This window comes from Mus caroli, chromosome 3 (genome assembly GCF_900094665.2).
Source record: "Mus caroli chromosome 3, CAROLI_EIJ_v1.1, whole genome shotgun sequence".
Taxonomy (NCBI): domain Eukaryota; kingdom Metazoa; phylum Chordata; class Mammalia; order Rodentia; family Muridae; genus Mus; species Mus caroli.
In genome coordinates, this window is record NC_034572.1 from 79,795,954 (window position 1) to 79,804,372 (window position 8,419).

Consider the following 8,419-nt stretch of genomic DNA (forward strand, 5'->3'; position numbering starts at 1 on the left):
AAAAAAAAAACAATATTTAATTGGGGCTGGCTTACAGGTTCAGAGGGTCAGTCCATTGTCATCAAGGTGGAAAGCACTGCAGCACCCAGGCAGGCATGGCGCAGGAGGAGCTGAAAGTTCTACATCTTGTTCTGAAGGCACCCAGGAGAAGACTGTCTGATGGGCAGCTAGAAGGAGGGCCCCAAAACCCACTCCCACAGTGATGCTTCCTCCAATAAGGCTACACCTACTCTGTCACACCCACTCCAGTGGAGTCTGAGTGACAAGTCCAAAAGCTTGGCCACAGTCCTGAGGCAAAAAGTTTCACGGAAACTGGTCTCCTGGAGTCTTTGGTGTCCCATAACATAGATGTGGTCCAGATATGTCCTTGAGATAGTCTGGTGAAGGGTTTAGACTGCTTTCTTTCAGTATTGCTTTATTAAAAGTGCCTCCAAGGACTGATTTGACAAATAGCTAAGTTAGATTGAACATTGCTTCCTGGCCTCCACTGGTGTTGCAATATCCTAGGCAATCGTTGAGCCAACCTTGGGCTTTGAATTTCATAAGAATGTTATTTATTCAGACGAAATGCCTCCAGAATTGAAAAAGAGATACTGAAAGAAATCAGGCATTGCAGTTTACTGGGTAAGAGTTAGAAATCTCAGTGCAAGTTCTACAAAGTAAACTTGGAATTCTCATTACAGTCATATATGGTAGACTACATTACATAATAGTAGAAAGAAGGTGGGTTGTGGTTTAAGAAGGAGCTAGAGTAAATATTTAGAATAATAGCTGAGTCCTCCCATATTCAGGAATTTACAATGGCCTAGGGAGAAGGTGGATTATACAACAGACTAGAATTGGAACTATGGAAATGGCATAAAGCCCTTGCCCCTGGCTTCTAAGAATAAGCTGACCTTAGGTAGGGCTGATTCTTATCTCAGTTGTTCCTTCAAGCCTTTATGTATGCATTTCTCTGTTTTGTGTCATTATGCATCATATGACTTCAATGTACCTTGGCCAATGTGTCACCTGACTTCCTTGTTTTCTTCTGTAATATAAGTCTGATGTTCGCTTTGAGAAATTACACTCAGATTCAGCACTCCCTTCTGTTCATGTCTGTTTGTCACTCGCTGACTCCTTGCCCACCTGAGTACTGGAACTCTGATTCTCCCCCGGGTTGAGGAACCCCAACTGAGTCTGCCAGTGGCACTACTCCAATAAAGCCATACCTCCTAATAATTCCACTCCCTGGGCCAAGTATTTTCAAACCACCACATGGAGAGAGTGAGGAAAGACTGAAAGAGGGGGATTAAATGGGGAGGAGGGGAGTTGGACACATGGAGAGGATACAACTAATACCAAGGGTCATTTGATTGTGGGTGGTGGTGGTGGTGCTGTCATATGGAAACCCACTACTGTAAACGCTTTTATTTATTTATTTAGATATTTTCTTTATATACATTTAGAATGCTATCCCAAAAGTTCCCTATAACCACCCCCCTCTGCTCCCCTACCCACCCACTCCTGCTTCTTGGGCATTCCCCTGTACTGGGGCATATAAAGTTTGCAATAAGGGCCTCTCTTCCCAGTGATGGCCGACTAGGCCATCTTCTGATACATATGCAGCTAGAGACATGAGCTCTGGGGGTACTGGTTAATTCATATTGTTGTTCCACCTATAGGGCTGCAGACCCCTTCAGCTCCTTGGGTGCTTTCTCTAGCTTCTTGTAAATGCTTCTTAAATTATATACAAATATTAAGGAAATCTAAATGGAGTCACCAACTAATAGGGGAGACAAAACCCCACCTAAATATCTTTCACCACCAAGCACAACATCTATTGCCAGGCATGTGTTACATCTAGTTGAGTCATTTGACAAAGGTGCATGATAGAGACACAATCACAGAAACTACACCTGGCAAAACCATGCCTCTCCTAGAGCATGAGGCAAATCATAGACAGCTACTGTTGGCAGTCCAAAGCAGCTCCATGTCCCCACATGTGGGGTTGCCTCTTTTTAAATAGAATCCAAAATTCTGACTACAGAAATTGAAGAGGACATCAGAAAGTTTAAAGATCTCCCATACTCATGGATTGGTAGATTAATATTGTAAAAATAGCCATCCTAGCAAAAACAATCTACAGATTCCACACTATCTCTATCAAGATCCCAATTCTTCATAGAAGCTGAAAAACAAAATCTTCGGCTTCATATACAGACATAAAACAACTAGGATAGCCCAAACAATCCTGTATAATAAGAGAACTACTGAAAGTGTCACCATTCCTGGTTTCAAGTCATACTACAGAGCCATAGTAATAAAAACAGCATAGTATTGGCATAAAAACAGACATGTTGATAAGTGGAATTGAATTGAAGACTCAGACATAAGTCCACACACACCCATGGTCATCTGGATTTTGACAAAGAAGCTGATAATATACATAGGAAAAAAAAGATATCTTCAACAAATAGTACTTGCCAAACTGGATGAATGCATGTAGAAGATTGCAAATATATACATATTTATCATGCTACACAAATCTCATCTCCTAATGGGTCAAGGACCTCAACATAAGGCCATATACCCTGAATCTTATAGAAGAGAAACTGGGGAATAGTCTGGAACTCATTGGCACAGGAATGGACTTTCTGAACAGAACATCAATAGCACAGGTACTAAAACCAACAATTAGTAAGTGGGGCCTCATGAAGCTGAACATCTGTGTGGCAAAGGACACCATCATTTAGACAAAAGTGGCAGCCTACAAAATGGGAAAAGTTTTTTTTTTTTTTTTTTTTTTTTTTTAACAAACATTGTGTGCCACCAAATTAAATTTCCAATGCCATTAATGGGATACATTTCTATTGAGCAACTGGTCAGTGGGGTCTCATGAAACCTCCCAAGCTCACTATTGCCAAGAGTATTTGTTGCTCCATGATGGTAAGTTCCTATTGTTGAAAATAATATATATGTCACCTAACATGCACAAAATGAGCTGGTGGATAACTAGAGGCTCCACCCCTACTGACTAGAATTCAAGGTAATCACAAATTTCACCCAGCTACAAACCCTGATACCTCAAATGGTTACCTACCCGTAAAATACAGTGGTGCAATAGTCTCACAAATGTTGTTAGAGTAGCCAACCATTATTGAACTCACACTTGATACTACTATAGTTTCCAAGAAACTGACACTAGATAGGTCGTGGACCTGGGGTGGGGGAAACCTACCTAGTACTATTATTGTGTTAACGGAGCACAGTAATGAAATGGCTTATAATGATCTACAGCAATAGAGCAGTGCCCTGCTCAGCTATCATCAGAGGACTTCTTCCTGCAGTAGAGGGGAATTAGCACGGCAACCCACAAGTGGACAATGTAAAGAGACTGTGTGATACTGGAGCACCGAGTCCTAAATGGGATGTCATCATCAACTCCCTCCCCTCAGGCCTCTGCAACCTATCAGAAGAGGAGGACTAAAGATCGTAAGAGCCAGAGTTGATGGATCACGGTAAGGGAATGTTCTCTTCCAGACACAATGGATCTGATGCACACCGGAACTCACTGAGGCAGCAGTCACAAGGGTCAATATGGACAGAGTCCCATACTGAGAAGAAGAAGAAGAAGACACAGCCTCTCCACCTTTTCCAAGAAGACATCTGCAGTTGATGGCACACTGCCAGGAAGGCCCCATGCCCAGGAGTAGTTAGCTAACACAAAACAATCTCAACTGTGTTTCTGTGTTGGGCGGCCTGCAGCTCTCATGTCCGGGTTCGAGCCTGGGAGGCAGCCTGGAGCTGAAAAAGAAGAGAGAATCTAGGCGGGTCAAGAAATAATGGAACCAAGACATGCTAGTCTGCTCAAGGTTCAAATGTTTAATGGCAGACGAGCTTTATAAAGGAGGAGGGAGGCCCATTCCCGCCAATTCATCCTTGGAGCCCAGCTGCAGGTGACCACATGCACGGTAGGGTGTAGTCTCCAGAATAGCTAGGCGTCAGAGTGAGGTGCCAGCAGGTAGCAGCGACAGAGGCTGAACAATAGAGTGATTTAGGGAGGCAGGCTCCACCCTAGGTAATCTCCTTAGTGGCGGCAAAGTTGAGGTCTGGTTCAGCCAGCTTCAGGTTAGGGGGGAGGTTACATTTCTGTGAATTTTTTGTCTTGTTTTTCCTTTTTGTTTTTTTGTCTCATTGATCTTTTGCCTGTTTTGATTTTTCTGTGCTTGCGTGTGTGTGTGTGTGTGTGTGTGTGTCTTTGTGTGTGTGTCTTTGTGTGTGTGTGTCTTTGTGTGTTTGTGGGATTTTTTTTCTTCATTTAGTTTTTGTTTCTTCTTTTTTTTTTTTTTGTTCTTCTTTTGAGAGAGAGAACATAATTTCAGGTGGTAGGGAGATGGAGCCTTCTGTGAGGAGTTGGTGAAAGGGAAGAGATGATTAAAATATATATTGTATGACAATATTTAGTAAAAAGGAAATTATGTGTTACAAAGCCTGATGTTGCTTTGTTCTGAGATCCCTGATTGACAGCGAGCGTTTGTAATTCAGAATGGAGAAAAGGAGAAGAGGCTTAAGTCATCAGAGTGAGGTGCCTTGCAGTACTGAGGGACTGCAGATGTCTACCCAGCGTTTAGAAGATTTGTTACAAAGAAATGGGAAATCGTTGCATTGACCAATGGCATTAGGGTTGGCGAGAAAGTTACCAGAAGACATTTGTATCTCTCTTGGAATTGTATAGTAATGGACAGTTCGATTTTTATGAGCTCTGCTAATAGGGTTGTCTATATTGAGCCTGGATGCCTGGATGCCAAGTGTGTTGCTGAAGGAATTATTCCGTAGACTAGATGTCGTAGTTAAAATTTCTATTCCTGTGATAAAACACCATGAGCAAAAGCAATTCAGGGAGGAAAAGTGTATTTTGCTTAGATTTTCATATCCCAGTTCATCACCCACAGTCAGGTCAGGAATTCAAACTGTAAAGGAACCTGGCGGCAGAAGCTAATTCAGAGCTCATAGAGACTATGGAGGAGCACCTACTGGCTTGCTCCTCATGACTTGCTCATCTTTCTTTCTAGAGAACCCAATAACAGCAGCCAAGGGGTGGAACCACCCACAATGCACTGGGCCTTCCCCCACCAATCACTAATTAAGAAAATGCTACATAGGGTTTTTCTCAATTAAGGTTTCCCTTCCTCAAATGCCTTGATATAGATAGAACTAGCCAGCACAGTAGGAGGTTCCAATTCTTAGATACTTGATTGTGGGATGAAATTCTAATCTCATGGGCTCACCATTCACATTTTACAGTTTAAGAAGGCCATGAGTCTAGGTGGCTGCTCTCTTAGAATATCCACCTTTGAGTCTGTAATGTTCTCTTCCAGCTTTTCCCTACAACTTACAATGTAAATGCCTTTGAATTATAAGCAGCATAGAATAGCCAATTAGCTGCATGTGTGAGTTCCTCAACCATGTTATCTTAGCTCCTGATCTTGCTTCATTATCCCTGTCATATTTTCTCCTTTCTCATTCCTCCCCCTCTACCCCACACCACTTATCTTCTCCTTTTAAACTGACCCCATCTTCATCCTTGTCCATCAAGGTCACTCTTCTCTTCCCTCTCCCACACTCTTCTTTCCTCCTTTCCTTACCTCATTTTTTATCCCTTCATCTCATTCTTCCTGCCGACTGTGGCATCACCCACATTCCAAATGTAATTATGCCTGTGTTATGATAAGAGCCCAAATCACTGTACAGTAGCATAGAAATCTGGTTAAACCTAAGGAACCCTGACCTGATGTCCTTTGATTAGTTCCTGTTTCATATAGAGGGGATATCACCAATGTAGATTTCAGAGGAAGTGAAAAGTTCAGAGAAAGAAGTGAAACAAATTTAGGGAAGCAAAGTGACCTCTTAGGTCAATTCTTTGATTACTAATATTTCATGAAGAGTCTCTATGTGGCTAATTATATTATATTACATTATGTACTTTACATTAAATTTTCTACAAAATTTTGATAAATACTGTTATTAACCACATTTTCCAGATAAGAAAGCCAAGTGTTGGAAATACAAAGTAAAGTCCACAGGATCATACAATTTGAGGGTACCAGCAACATGGCTGGGTTCTTAAGTACTAGACTCAAAGAGGGGAGAGGGAGACCTCATTCCCTTCTCTTTCCCATTCTCCTCTGAAGTAGGAATGGTTGAAAATATTCAAATAAGGTCATATGTCCACACAAACAATAGTGTGAGAATGTTGCTTTTTCAGAATGGAAATAAGGGACTCTGGATTCCAAAACAAAAAGAAAAACAGTTATAAAGGGGGAGATAGAAAAATGATTCAGGTTCTGACCATTGTGAGAATGGTAGAAGCCTGTCTTCATTTGTTGGCCATTTTGGTTTATTACCATGTTTCCAACTGTAAAAGGGTAAGGGAGAAAAGTCTAGTACAAGAGCAAAACAGAAGAGTGAAGAATTGCTTGCCTCAGCATCAAAGCAAACTTAGACCAGATGTGTCGGTTAGGACAAGACTCTGAAGCTCTCTCAATAATTTCCTCATCAGGAAAGTGGAAATAATTAACTTTTCTTTGGTGTTTGGATTGATTTGTGGTACACATATATGATACCATATCATGTGATAGACAAATGTTGTAAATGTTACTTTTATTTCCTCTGATGATGGGATGAGATGGGAGCTGTACACAAGTTGTGCTGGATATGACATGGATTGGGCTGATCCCAGAGTGTTTCTTTCTCTGTTCTAACCATCTCTAGGTCTAGGCCTGGAAGCTTCTAGCTTTCATACAATCCAATCTGCCAAGTTGACTGAGTCAATCTGACTTCTCTTATCTTCTGACTGAAATGCTCTGTTTGGCCTCATACTAACTTTGGCAATATGTTCTAATCTTCTGGCTCTTTCCCATTTTCTGGCTTATTATGTCTTCACCTATCTAGTCTGTCCTGGTAAAACTTCCATACACCATCACCACCACCATCTTTTCTCTCCCTGCACTGTTCTTAAGTAGCCTTTCTTTCCTGTGCTGGTCTCCTGAGAGTTGGGAGTATCCTATCTCTGACTTATTCTGTCCAATTTTTCTCTGATTCATCACATTGTCTGCCCTTCAATTAGACATCATTTTCAAACATGGCTGCTTCCTTCTACAAACCTTACCTTCATTGTTAGGGATTAAAGGTGTAAGGGTGTGTCTATATCTTAGCCAGATTATACTGTAATCCAGAGTGTGTCTGCATTCCAGCTGGATCACACAGACCTAGAAGGTCTTTGGATGTGATCCCTTGCTAGAGCAGCCATATTTTTGGATTAAAATTCCTCTACAAAATGTATTCAACAGGTCCACAGTTCAGTTCCTTGAGTCCTTGCACACTCTCAAGCCTACCCTAAATAAGTTTTCTCATCTTACACAAAAACACACACATGCACACACAAATGGAACTGTTCCTTACTACTTTCTTTTCTCCATTCTATCCCAGGCCCTCAGAAAGTTCATCAACTCTTCATATCTAACCAATATCCTGCCTTATTCATACACACACCACCACCACCACCACCACCACCACAACTACTTTGGCTAGGATCATTTTTTCCCCCATTTAGACAATCACAATAGCCTCTTTGGCCTCTTTGCCATACCTTTTCATCTTATAGTAATTAATCTTAAATCCAAAGGAAGATGTGTACCCTTCATTACATTACATTCTTCATCTGATCAAGGCTTTATCATAGCTCACTCAGCTCTTACTGTGGGCTGTGGGGTCTGCCATGCCTCCCTAATTCAGCATGCTGACACATTCTTCTTCACCCACTGGTAACCATCACGAAGGAGCCTTATTTCTCAGGAACTTATGTCTGTGAGTATTTAGATCTGGACCACTCCCCCTGCTCTCAGCACTGTGTATATCTCCATCTCCTTCAGAATCCCAGTCAATCAAATATTATCTCGGAAAGCTTTTCCTCTCCTCGTCGCTTGAAGCACCTTCTGCTTATTCCCACCATGCCCAGAACTGCTTTTCTTTGTAGTACATGAAATACCCTACAAGTATACCTGACATTATATGCTCCACCACTCTGTCATTCCCCACCATGTGTTACCATAGTGAGATCAAGGATGCGGTTGCAATCACTGATACTCATTCAACATCTAGATCATCACAAAGCAAGTCTTGGGAAATCAGCAAAGTATTTCTCAGATTCATTTATTGAACACAACCTGAGAATTTATCCTTAATAGAGAATAAAGAAGTCAATATTTAAAATAAATTTTCACTTTAAGAAACTATGTAGGACAAAGGATAAACAGGATGAGAAAGAAATTAGGGAAAAAACACCCTTCACAATAGTCACAAATAATATAAAATACCTTGGTGTGACTCTAACTAAGGAAGTGAAAGATCTGTTTGACAAGAACTTCAAGTTTCTGAA

At 41.3% G+C, this 8,419-nt stretch overlaps 1 long non-coding RNA gene across 2 annotated transcripts in view; it reads right to left on the reverse strand.

Annotated features, from left to right (window-relative positions):
* The window catches only part of LOC110290703, a 31,552-nt gene extending 31,408 nt beyond the window's left edge, over positions 1–144 (reverse strand). For both annotated transcript variants that reach the window (XR_003836203.1, XR_002377499.2), the window contains exon 1: positions 36–144. This is a non-coding gene — a long non-coding RNA (uncharacterized LOC110290703). The remainder of the gene's footprint in view (positions 1–35) is intronic.
* Positions 145–8,419: the final 8,275 nt, after the last annotated feature.